Below are 13,691 nucleotides of genomic sequence, written 5' to 3' on the forward strand. Positions count from 1 at the left end.
TGGCCTCTATATGGGCCGGTCGGCCTGCCGCTTGTCTAATCACTCCTGACCCTATTAGAAATGAGTCCTCCTTTGTTACTGTGCGGTACTGTCAGTTCTGGGGGAACAAAAAGTGCCATTGTCTTTCATTGCTGCAGTGCTAGGATAGAAGTAATCTGTAGCTGTAGAGCTGCCTCAGGATTGCCATAATCCAGATTCAGTATTAATGACAGTCTAATCCGCACATTTTTGACCCTGTGGAGAGGCTGACATGGCATCTCTGTTGTTAGTTGCTTGTGTAATGTCACTGATTATAAAACTGAAGGGGGCTGCTCACGGCTTATGTCATGAGGGATGCAATATCTTGTTCAGATTTTGTCTGCTGTGTACGCCATGATGCTGCACTTGTCTGATACCAGAACAGACAATGCAGCTCTGTCATGTTGCTGGACTTGTCAGATATATCCACGGATTCATTTTGAATGCAACCAGCATTCCTGACTGCAAATAGTTTTTTGTGCATTTGTTTTCCTTCTGAGATCAGTGTGGCTGACGAACACAATAATTGCATGCCTGTGCTCAGCGCGCCATAGGACCATGGGGGCGTGTTTGCTCACCCATGCGCGACATGCAGCGAGGGCAATGACTTGAATGGCAAAATGGTGAACCTCTACTGCGCGCACTCAGAAGGGGCTGATTTGCTCTTTGTTCGACACAAAGTGATGCAGTGGTAGACGAGTAGATGTGTGTGTGTGAAATCCATCACACAGCTGCTAGCTTGGCACAATGATCAGTAAACCCCCCCCCTCCACCCGAACCCCTCCTCCTACACCTTCTTATCTCCACTCCTCAGAGCTGTGCATGTTGGCCTTTTGTTTACAGCTCTTTCGAATGATCCACACCAGTAATCCCCATGACGGGTAGCATGACTCTCTGACAAGCCCCCAACCTTTCATCCCTTTGGCGATGGCCGAGGCGGATACTAGCTGGACCAGAGCGAGCACTGAGACTGTGTTCTCGCTAAGTCAGCTGTAAAAAAAACGCTTTCGTCAATTGTGTTTTCAAGTTAATTTCATTAAGATTAAGATCTCCTTCTACACTTAACCATGAAAACGACAGGACAGGAAATTACCATCTCCTCTTTTACTCAACAAATACCAACAATTTTTTTTTTTGCAGCCAATGTGTTTAAGGTATACTTCAACCTCAAAATGACCATTTGTGCATCAATTGCTCACTTTGTGCAACCATGAATTTGCCAAAATCCGACTAATTAAAGCAGCTCCTCAACTACCCTCTCAAGCATGGACTTTTATGGCGTTTCAGTGTGCATGGGCAAGCCATCCATTTACAAACTGTGAGAGTTTGTAAATTTATGTTTTGATATAGTTTTGCTCTCCATTTACTTCATCTCATCAAGGACTTACTCCCTTTTTTGGATTGTAAGTTCACAGTGGAGGTATGCAAGAAACATTTTCCTCAAGAATTCAAGCTAACACCATGCTACCAGTTAATCGGGGTCCACTGAGTCATCTGACAGCACCGACACTGGTTAGTGACAGCATCTGTGCTGTGTGATCGGCTATATTGACATTTAAAAAACAAGTGACAGAAATCTGTCTCCTTAAAGGCATTACTATGCTTCAAAGGTACAGCATGTAGCTCCCTCTGAAACCAGCTCTGGGAACTTTGTAACGTTTTGTTGTAACCTTGTTAAACTTGTCTATGTTTATGTGTGTACAATTTGCCCTTCTATCACAGTATACTGCCACACAGCCCCCGATCTTGTTTCCCCATCAGCACTAAAGCCCCAGGCTGGCTTTTTCAGACTTGTCAGAGCTTTAAAAATAAAATCAACTAAAGTTTTTTGAAAGGCTTGTGTTTGGCTATAACAAGTTGCTACTTATTGTGGATTGACTGCTAAACAGAGAGAAAAAGATGTGTCTCGAGCTGATTTGGTGAGAGCTTGGCCCACAGTAATGTGGATATTTAAAAGATAAAGGGTTACAGAATATCACTTGAGCTGAGCACAGTGATATTTACTGTAACTCTAGTCTGATTTACAGACAAGGGTAAGACGGGCATTGATGTTTCGGATCAATGGAGGCTAACAACAAAATCACTAAGACCCCAGTTTATATCATCGTGATGAAGTGTGATGTGGTAAATATTGTGAAATGTCATTAAAGGACACTGTGGTTCACTGGATGTACAGTATTTGACAGTTCTGGGTATGTTTATTACAACAGAGGACAGCATTTCATTTCCCTCACAGGAAAACCAGTCTTACATGATGATTGAAGCTTTGCAGCCCTCTCAATAATCTATTAGTCTCTAAAAGCCTGATACTGCACCAGAAACAGAGGCACACATTTAACGATACATTATAAATATTGTGCATCATCCAGACATATAAATCAATGACCTGGAAGTAAATCTCACCCGTCAATGTTTCCTGAACTCATTTATCAGTTTCATGGGCTGAATTTATCACCACAGTATCACAGCGAAGCCTTTTAAAAATGTAACATTATCTCGAATCAGCAGTCTTGGGGTTGTATGCGAAGAAAATCAATGGTGTCACAGCTTGAGTGGGACTTGCCATCCATCAGACTGTTGGGCTGACTGGAGCGGCGACTGTAGATAATATGCTGAATGGCCAATTTCCTGTTACCTGTAATAGATAGAGCAGGGCTTCTCCTGCAGCTCACCAAATTGTGATTTCCTTCTTGGTCACTGTAACTGCTAGGAAATAGATAAAAGTAACACACCTGGGTATTTGCATCTGTAATCTGAGTCCCTGGATCATTTGTGATCCAAGAAGAAATCCTGTTTTTCGTATTGTTTGAAGTGTAGCACGCAGTAACACTATGCTCTGAAGATTCGGTCTCAATTCTCTCGGGCCTGTTAATGAAATGCACAGCATGTCTGCGGCAAGAGATGTAATTCCATTGTAACGTTTTTTTTTTTAGAAATATCGAAATTCGATACGAATCTGCCATCAGCGCTGCAAATACGATCCTTTTGCCCTCCAGGCTGCAGCCAGTGGCCTTCAGCATGTTTCACGTTACATGTCAGCACAGCATTTACAGAGTATTTACATGACTACTTCCTGGAAGGAGGGTCTGGTGTGTGTGTGGGGGGGGGGTTGCAAGTTCCCCTCTGTCTGATGACTAGATTACTGTATTTACTCGAGCGCACAGCCCTGCCTATAGATCAGCTGAAGTGATGCCTTTGAAGAAAAAGATACAAAAGAGTTTTGAGAACCTTATTTCAGCTGTGTTTGGTTGCTGCTCCTGAGTGCAGTGGATGTTGCCATGTAAATGATCCGTATCCTGTTGATTTAAGTTTACAGGGCGTTCTTCCTATGAGCTCCTACTTCCTGTTGCAGGCATACTTTCTTCAGGACAGTATGGGGATGTCCAGCTGTAGTAGTGAGAACACAGTTCACTTGACGTTTGTGATATGTCAACTTTAAGTAAATTGAAATTATAGCAGTTTTACTGTCTTTTGATGCATTTACACTCGACTCGCTCTTTTTTTTTATCACCGACTGTAATAATTTAAAAGGTGATAATATGTCAATGTTGCGTTTTCAGCTTGTTTCTGCTGCCCCCAAGTGGCCAGAAATATAAACGTAGATATAAGTTTAAAAGTTGTAACACTAGCAAAACATGAAACATTTGAGATGATAATGTTTTATCAGCGATGTACTCGTTCCCAAACTAATCAGCAGTCAATTAACAGCATGTAAACACTCATACCCAGGTATGTCCTTCAACAAGTTTGCGGGGTGATGAATAAAACATTCACACACATTCAGGTTTCTTTCAATACACAACCATATTTGGGGTTATTTTGTACATAGAAGTTATTAGAATATGTTTTCTCTCTTGCAGGGTGTAGCTCAAATGATTGCAGTGTCAGATGATCCGTCTGTTTGTCTGAACAACACTTTGGTCCTCAGTGAAATATCTCAATAATCACTTATGATTTCCTTAGACCTACTGCTAGATTCTGGACAGCCTCAGCTGTAAATTGAGATTAATGCAAATATGCTAATGCTGGTGCCTGCGATAGACCAGGTTTTACATCTTTTGCCCCCCTAAGGAACTAAGAAACATTGTCTCTCCATATTTCATCCATCTAACGTTTTGCTTCAGTGTAATAGCTTCTGATTAATTTTTTTACCACTAAGCCATTTGTCAGCTGTGGTCTGGTATTTTTCAATATTTATTACAGAATGAGTCATTTTAGCCAACTAATAGTTGGCTCATGAGTGTAAGACACACCCACAATAAATGTTCTAGGTCATAGCTCACAAATGTCCAGTTTTAATGTTCCGTTTCCTCTCTAATCTGGCTTAATATGCCACACAACTGAGCCGACGTTGAGCAAACGGTGACATCGGTGTTGTCACACTGGACAGAAAGAAGACTCATGCAAAGCTGTTCCAAGTTTGCCTCAAACTCTTTCCCTCTCCTGTAGCCTCTATAGTCTTTCTTTTTTTATGTGAGTTGAGTCAGTCCCTTTGCGCTCCATCTCTGCCCTCTCTCTTTCTAGTTCTCACAGTCCAGCTAATTTTATACTCGCAGTGTTTGGCTGTATACCACAGTACGCACACAGGATATGATCTAAACTGTGTCTCTTCCTGCTTGTGGAGAGAGAGTCTTCTGACTCAGCTTCGTACAATCACAAAGATGTGAAGCAGAGAGAAAGAGTTCCTCTGACCAGTAGCCAAAGATGTTAGATTTACAGATGGGAGGCCCATTGGGGTTGGGGTTACCTACAGCAAGAAAGTATCTCCCATAGCCAAGCTTAAAACAATTCGTATCCATTTCTTTTTATATATATATGTGTATAAATCATCCAATAGACAGCCTGACCTTTCTGTCGTAATGATCTCAAGCAGATAAATAAAACAAATTCCTGAAAAAGAGCATTGTTTCATGTTAATTCACAGTTAGATTTGTGTTTTGATTTCTCATTCCATTTTTTTACTTTTTGGCAGATCTCTGTGAAAGAAGTGGAGGCGTTATTGGCTCTCTCACCAACGTGTGAAACATCTCTGTTCCCAGACAAGGTTGTGCAGACAGACAAGAAATGTAGCCTTGGGCTGCAGCCAGATATACGCACACAAAGCTCGAGAAATCCACAAGGCATTTTTTTCCCTCCTTTGTGTGGGTGTACATGTTTCTTGCATGTCCGTTAATGTCAGAGTGTGTGTGTGTGTGTGTGTGTGTGTGTGTTAGAGAAGGGTTGTAGCTGCCTTTTTTTGGAGATGGGTTTGTCCCCCCCTCTGTCGTGTAATACCACCGTTTCTCTGTAATGAATATTCACAACGTCGGGTTCATGGAGTTTAAGTGTTGCAGGGAATCTTGGGTTGGGGACTTGTTTAATCCTAACCCCATTCTGTCTGAGCTGCTCCCGGGTGCCTGGGAGAATAGAATCTGGGAGAGGATGTGAGTGGAAGAAGGAAAGAGAGACACCACCGCTGAGGGGATGCATATCGGATTTTGGGATGGAAGGCTGAATAATTTCTGTTTTTACATAAATTAATATTAACTGAGGATTTTTTTTTTAAGGCATGTCTGGGTCTAGTGATTTAGAACTTGAACTTTTTTATTGTTGTTAAACCAAAACAGTCACGTAGCAGAATGGAGTATAATGAAAACCTGGTGGACTCTCACACGTGTTATTTTTGTGCTTAGTAATGTCCTAGCGTGCTTTGATTGGCCAGTACTCGTTCGGCTCATTTCGCACGGTAGACGGTTTACATTGAGGGTTTTCTGCCTTAAAGGTTTTGTTTTAACCCAAACCATAATATTTTCCTAAACCTAAACAAGTAGGTTTGTTGCCTAAACCTGAGGAGAGTTTTGGCAGAAAACCTCTCCTATGTGCGCTCAATTTCTCTAACCAGTGTAGCATGAAGGCATGGGGGAAATCAGCAAGCTAGCTAGTTACATAGTCAGCGGCTAAATGAGTAACAGCTTAGTGCTTCATACACGCACTCTTGTCACAACGCCACATGAGTGACAACTTTGTTTGCCTCATTTTCTGTAACCAGTGTAGCATTGAAGCGTGGTGCTAAGCAAGCGAGCTAAGTACCCAGCTGCTAAATGGATACAATTTAACAACTTCATCCTAATGTCAGCATGCCAACATGCTCATAATGACAATGCTAGCATGCTGATGTGTTTCTTGATCTGAGAGAGCCACAGGTTAGTAGTGAATCAGGGTTTTCATTTAGCTACCCACTGAATGAATGACACTATTGATGTCCCATACACAGTCTGTCAATAAATGATCCGGTCCTGCCTGGGCCCTTTTACGCAATTTCCAGATATTTGATTATAACAGTGATTGCCAAGTTTATAAGAGCTGCTATATGATATTATCACATTCACATCCTGCTTGCTTTGGCGAAGGGCCACTCAGTGGTGCTCAGCAAACCTGGATGCCAAGATACACAACGGTGAGGCGGACAGGCGAGGGAGCCTCGGCTAACAAAATCAGGGTCCTTGTTGCCGTCGGTCCTCTCGCTCTGGAACATTAAGCCCACAATGTGTGGACAGCTCATCGAGGATACGGCTCTATTCACATCTGATCATAGGGGCACATAGTCCACGCGCAGCATTTCTCTCCTGCAGTACCATTTATTATAATTTCCTGCTGCTGCAGTTTTCATCTTGAGGCTGATTTTGTCCCTTTCAGGTTTGCCTGTAAACACCATAAATCACAATGAGCCTCGCCACTCCTGTCACTTTTACATCTCTCTCCTCCTGACTCGGTACAGCAAGTGCTAGACTGCGGCTGCTGCTCAATTGTAATTAAAGCCTCATCATTAAAAATGTACAAAGCCTTATCACTGTATAGCGTAGCTTTTTTTTTTTTCATCACGCAGCATTCAGAAAATAGTCACGCTCTCATATTTTATATTGCCTGAGAAAGACTTTCTATATTAGTGGTTCTCAACCTTTTTCATCTTGCTACACCTTAAAACAGAGCAGTATTTAAGTGCTGCTTCTCAACACAGATTGCACTCTCAATCTCCCCCCTCAGATTGATTTATTTCAAGAATTGTTAGAGGCCTGAGAAAGTAAAATGATGGAGCAATTCATACAAAAAAAAAAGCAAAGATTGTGAGAAATATATTTTGTCTGCTCTCCTATCCTGTTAATCATTTCATGACCTTTTGAGATTCATCTTGGGATCCATGGGGGCCTTGTGATTTTGGAAGTGACGCACAATGGCAGGTCAGAGAGGACTTCTGTAAACATAGTCTTGTGCTGGACTGATGCTGGAGCCCGATAGCAACTCAGATGAATCCTCAGTGAGTGAAGTAAAATCTCTCTCTCTCTCACTTTCTCTGGTGTGTTTGGCAGCAGTTGCCCTCAAAGCTTATCTCTATAAATGGATTTGTGTTGGTGCACTCAGAGGTCTCAGTGTGATGTTCTAATCTGATTGACCACAACCCCAGAGAGCTGGACGAGTCAAAGAGCCAAGTGTGTGTGTGTGTCTCTCTGTGTGTACGCATAAAGGTGTGTGAGGTGTCCATCTGTCCGTGAGCTGGTATTCATCACCTCGGCTCTACATATTTTTAATTGAGCTTATGGTCTTGTCGGGGGAAATAACAGCTCCATGAAAGTTTTGGTACAACTGTGCTGTAAATCTTACACATGCAGAAGTCCACATGATGGACAGTCCATTACATCCTCAGATGAAGCAGAGAGAGGTGATATACAGAAAATACACAGCTCCTACACACACAGACACACACACACACGGAACTAGCATCTGGTCTGCCAGAGAGCCAGTGCAGTGCCAGAGATGATTTGTCATATCTGTGTGTTCTGTTGCGGTGAAAACTCATCGTGGTTTGTTCACTTTGAAGGTGAAGCTAATGTTCACCTCATGTTCTTAATGCTAATTTGAATGCAAGAGTGTTTTTGCAGTCCATGTTAACCACAAACGGCGAGTGCTCTGACTACAAATATTAGTAGCTGTTATGGACTTAATCTTAAGAAGTACTAGGAACTCTCTCTTGCCTCTGTGGTTATCGCAAACTTTGAGATAACCACAAATGAGTTCCGCGGAGTTCGACTGCCATTTCACATTTCACAAGCCAAATGTAGCACGCACCTTTTTATCTGAGTAACACTCATATTTATATAGTGTTTATCGCTCAGTGTGTGACTATGAGGAAGTGATACACTGGTAGCTGTAGACAGTCACCACGTTCACCACATTGTCAGTGACTGCGGTCCTGCTTTCCCTCACATAAACTCTGAAATGAACACGATGGTGTTATTGTAGCTCAGAAAAAGATAAGGAAATGCAATTGTTTATAAAAAAAAGTATGTAAGAAAACGGTGTTGAGGCGGGCGTTGTTTGAATGAATCATTTCACCTTTAGGGCGCAACCTGGTGAAACCCGGTTGGCGGGTAAAAACATATTACAGCTGTTACATTTTTCTGCCTCTCGGCTGTCTTTTTCTACCTTTTTTAAGGGTCCAGTACCCGCTGGCTGTTTAGGACTGTCTCTGCAGCAGCACTGCCCAGACGCTGAGAAAAGGCACAAATGGTGACCCTTAGATAGACTGCATGCAGCTTGTTCCACACACAAAAGGAAGGGACTTACCTAACAGTTAGACTTCAAATATAAAACTTGTATCCTGCATTCGGCAGCTTTTTTGTATTGCTGTGTTTTTCTCTCTCGCTCTGCATCCGATTGCATTACAGGAAGGTTCTTCTATTATTCAGCAGTTTGCTTGATCTGATTCCACACTGTCAGACCTTGTATTATTTATTCATGATTTCTGAGATGATATGTGATTTGAAACACTGCTTTCCAGGAACTGGGAGGCGTAAATTGAAAACTAAATTATACGCAGGATTACAGATATGATCTGTTTTCTTTCTCTTCTCCACGCTATTCGGACTTCTGAGCACAGAACTCTTTCGCTCGTGCCATTATTTGGCTGTCATGGCAATCCTCGAGCCTGACAACTCATTTTCCAGGATGTCACAGAGCAAATGTTGACTGCCTGCTTTCACCGAGCTCCAGAAGGAAAAGGGGTGTACATGGGGAGGGCTGTAGATGTGTCCATTCATTTGTCGTTACAGCTTAGAAAAAGAGAGAAACGGGGAGAGAGAACCTCCCCCCCCCCCCCCCCCCCCCCCCCCCCCCCTCCTCCTCCTCCTCCACACCTCCCTTTTGCTCGGCTAGACAAGAAAGTCGCCATAGCAACCACTCAGCATGCTGGTGAAAAGCTCGTATCTCCAAAATGTCAAAGTTGCAAGAGCAGAGAAAAGAAAACTAGTGAGCTTTTAGTTTTTAGTTTTTGTGGTTTTGGGAAATGGTTTTATATTTTTCAAGAATAAGTAATCGACCCATTTAAGTCGTCACCTTTCATTTGAAGGTAAAACTGTTCTTACGAGGTTTCCTCATGAACATGCTGCCTCTGGATTCTTTGGCTGCTCAGCGTTCCTAGGTAGATAAATTATGCTCCTAGTCCCCCCCCCCCCCCCCCCGCCCGCCCCCTCCCCCTTCTCCCTCCATACCCTCCTTACAGGCCTCCCGTCGGTATTAGCAGGGATTATATATTAGATGGCACCAACCTGCAATCTCTACTATAGTTTATGCACAGTATGAATTAGTATTTTTTTTTTAATTAAATAGATTGAAAGAGTAAAAAAAGCAAAAAAAAGCATCCAGTCACGTATAATCTCTCTCTCTGGGATCAAAATAAATGTGTTTGAAATGAGACAGAAAGAGGCTTTATGTAAAACTCTCCTCTAAATCTGGGCTGCATATGCAAATTTTTGCCGTCAGTAGATTTACAAATCGGGGGACCCTTTTTGTTTTCGAATGAGGTTGGCCTGGATAAAACGTGATGTGCACTAGGAGATGGTGTCTGCTGGATTTGGAAGACTAATTTGCATTGTAGGCGCTTTGTAAAATGAACTAATTTGACTCTCCTGACTAATTTAAGAGTCATTTCTTCACCATGGTTATATTTTGTGACCATCTGCGTATCACCCTTGGGCACCTTCTTAGACTTTGTGCCATCTTCACTATTCCTCTGCTGATGAGGATGCAATGTTCATACTTTCTTCTGCATTTCCACCAAAGCCTAATGGATCAGCAGATTTGAAGGGTAATTTATAGAGGGTATCTTTGCTGTTTCACAATGCTCTAGGTTATCCTTACTACTTCAGCTCTTCCTCATTTGAGGAAGCGGTTCTCTACTCTTAACTCATCTTGCGACATGCCGTTTCTGCTCAAAACAGGAACTACATCACCTCCAGCTTCTTTTCAGCCGTGCTGTGTTGTTAATTATCTAACATGCTCTCTGTCCTTCTTGCTCTCTGCTTAAATAAAGGTGGTGATCAGCGTCCCTTTAAGGCCAGCAGTGCCAGGCTGGCTGCTGCTCAGTAAGCCCCTGGAGGTGAAGCGCTGAGACAACTCACCGCCGCCTGGATCCAAGGATTGTCTAAAGTCACTGGGCTGGAGAGCAGACCTCACTTCCCCTCCTCCAGCTTCTGTCCAACCTCTCACTGACGACGACGACAATGTGACTACTGGACTCTGTCAGAAGCATGTGACCTGCCACGCGAACTATGGATCTGAGAATCAGCATACATTGAATCAACACCCATCCAGGTAATTTAGCACACTGTGGCCTGCATACATAACACTGCATGAATGTATTTAGCTACTGATATGAGCTTCTTATGAGTTCACACTTGAGGTTAGTCTCTGGGGGGCTTTTTGCAGGTTTCATTTGGACACACAACTACCTTTAATTTGCACAGGGCTGTTTATTTGCTCTGTATATCATTAGACTTTTTTTTATCACAAGTTCCTGTCATTTTTGTGGCCATTCTGTCACTTCCTCAATCTGGTGATTCAAGGGAAGAGCTTGGTGTCTGTCTGCTGGTAATAAGGACCAAGAAATGGGAAGTTTAACAGTAGTTTGAAACGGTAGTGAGAACGGAGGACTGCGCAGTAGTGTACAGTAGTAAAACCAGCATTATTTAGACCATGCATGCTGCAGCCGTTTTGAATACAAAACGGTATGGTTTGTATTCATACTGTGTTAAATACACAACCTGTTGTTACAACACACGCTCAGTGGCTAATAAAAGATTTTAGAACTGCAAAAGCCTCTCAACACCCATGCTTTTGACTTTTCTTGTATGAAACAATCCCCTTCATTGTTGTGCAAATCAAATATTTTGGTCTCCGCCAAGCTGTTTAATGACTGGTGGAGGTGTTTGACCATGACAAAATAAAGAAAAAAAGGAACATACAGTAGATAGGAGAGTGGAAAACAAAGCCTGAAGAATAAGACGGAAGGAAAGAGAAAGGAGAGGAGACTGTGTTTGTGTTCAAATGTGTGTCTAAGTCATTGTCTGTCCACATCTGTCTGCATGTGTACGTATCTTATCCAGGGTTTTTGTCAAGAGTGTGTGGCAGTCTTGTTCCCATTTCCGCTCTGGAGCAGAGCGGTACAGGAAGGCTGGCTGGCTGGTTGGCTGGCTGCACAGGAAAGGAAACGGTCTCTATCAAACAGCAGATGGAGGACAGCATGTGCTTCCACTGCAGAAACACACACATATGCAATATACACACAGGCACGCGTGCTTGCAGTCCTGCACACATAAGGAACTATGTGCAAGTAGCTTTTATCAAGAGTGTGACCCAGATCGCACATCGCAATTGTTAGCTGAGGAGAATCTTACAGAGTTGTTGTGGAATGAGGAATATAGAGCACACTCTGACGTTTCAAATGCACGTTTGAAATGTTTGCATAATAGCAAAGGATTTCTTTTTTCCTCTCTCAACTTTTTTGAAAGCTTTTTTTCCCTCATTGTATTTACTCTTTACACAGCGCTGCAGTCCCCTGTAGCTCTTCAACCTTCAATTTTTATTCACCTCTGGAAGAAAGGGCTCACAGCTTCGTTTCGTTCACCAAACTGCAAGAAAATCTGATTATGTAAGGTATGAAAAAGTATTTCAGACACCGCCATAACTTTTTCAGCTCATTGGGGCAAAAACTGTGTGAAACTGTGTTTAGTTTTCTTTTCTGGTCTCATAGGTATCAGCAGAGCTGAGATTTTGACCCTTGTGGCCTTCAGGTCAAAAATATTTGTCTGTTGTTGAGATTCAGTGATACCCAACATTCTTCCCTCTAACCCCTGAGCGGTGTGTATGCCTACGATTTTGAATAGCCTGTCATGCCTCTGTCAGGAGTTGTTAGTGGTGGGTCAAGCCTTTCCCTGCATGCAGAGCTTTTGTCAGCAGCGTGTGAGGACTGGATGTTGCACTTCCTTTTTCTCAAGAGGGCAGGGAGTTCTCCGAGAGGCCTTCGACATAGTCATTTGCTCTCCATATGGTGTGTGTGTGTGTGTCCTTTCTTATTCGTGTAACAAGGCTGCTTAGGAGGACGGACAATGCTGCACACTATGGTTCCCAAGGCCTGACTGAATGACTCATATTCCTATAGAATGTAGGCGAAAAAAAACCAACAGGGTTACACAATTTTAATCAACAAAGTGCTGCTCAGTGATCCTGCGAAAGAGGATTGTGAAAAAATGTGTTAGGTTGGGGTTTGGGTTTGGGTAACATAACTACTGTGCTACCACTTCCACTTCCTCCTAGGAGGCAGGCTGCTGCTCCAGATTCAGCAGCTACTCTAAATCTGGCCTGTGCCGTGAAAATACCAGTTATTTTTTTACTTGTTTGCCAAACCTATTGTCGCTGGGTTTGTGATAAGGGAGCATTAAATGGTCTTCTCATTCTGAAAGATGAAGTGTGATACTGCGGTTTTGCCATAGAAACCGGAGCTGTGTGACAGTAAAACCTTGCTTCCCATGCAGACAGTCTGGGGACGTGTCAAAAACCAGTCCTCACATCCCTCTTCAAAGAGTCACAGTAGGGTTTTATAGCCTGCGTCTGCACTGAGCAGACAGGTCTGCTCTATCTCTGCAGAGCAGCAGCGTGGGCCGTTCACTTATCCCTTCTGGTCTCCTCTCCTCCTCCCCTCAGAATCAAGTGGCTTTTTGTTCTCCCGCAGCGGTGCTTATCACTCGTTTCTCCACCGCTGCCCTCCCCATCCTTCTCTTAGGGAACTAAAGGATATTTTGAGAGATGGATCTGGTCTGTCCTGCACATATCTGGAAGGGCTGCTGTTATCTCTGTGTCTGAAAATGGGGGTTCTATGCGAGACCCCCCTCTCGGTCTCCCTGGGGTGGTTTTCTACGACAGCCAGATCTGTTTAGCCCCAGTCTCTGCGTCAGCGCTTACGTTAAAAATAAATCTCACGGCAGTAAGCTTTGTGGATTATCATCATTACAGGCACTGACACTGCAATTAATTCAGATTCATTTGAGTGAAGTAGGTTTCTTTTCCCCGCAGGATTTCTCAATTGCCTGTTATTTCTATGCTTGAATAAAATGACATAAAATGAGCCATACATTCTCAGGGGAGGCAGTGTGGTTGGTTGTAATGCGCTCTAAAACCAGCCTCCCAGACGCCATCTGAGTCAGCTGTTATGATTCTGCGTAGAACTACATTCTAATCTGTTTAATCCTTTTTATTGACCATTAAAACTCTAAAAAGGACCGCTGATGGATTTATGGTCAGTAAAAAGATGTGATATGACCATAATGTGACCACCAGTCATCATTGTGTTTATTGTTTCAGAT

The 13,691-nt window shown here is 43.0% G+C and overlaps 1 protein-coding gene across 1 annotated transcript in view; it reads left to right on the forward strand.

Annotated features, from left to right (window-relative positions):
- The window catches only part of ptprea (protein tyrosine phosphatase receptor type Ea), a 48,698-nt gene that overhangs the window by 13,313 nt on the left and 21,694 nt on the right, over positions 1 to 13,691 (forward strand). Inside the window, exon 2 of the mRNA XM_079181978.1 lies at positions 10,364 to 10,644. The gene's annotated coding sequence lies outside the window, so the exon portion shown is untranslated. The remainder of the gene's footprint in view (positions 1 to 10,363; positions 10,645 to 13,691) is intronic.

The sequence above is a fragment of the Pholis gunnellus genome (genome assembly GCF_910591455.1).
Source record: "Pholis gunnellus genome assembly, chromosome: 21".
Classification (NCBI taxonomy): Eukaryota; Metazoa; Chordata; class Actinopteri; order Perciformes; family Pholidae; genus Pholis; species Pholis gunnellus.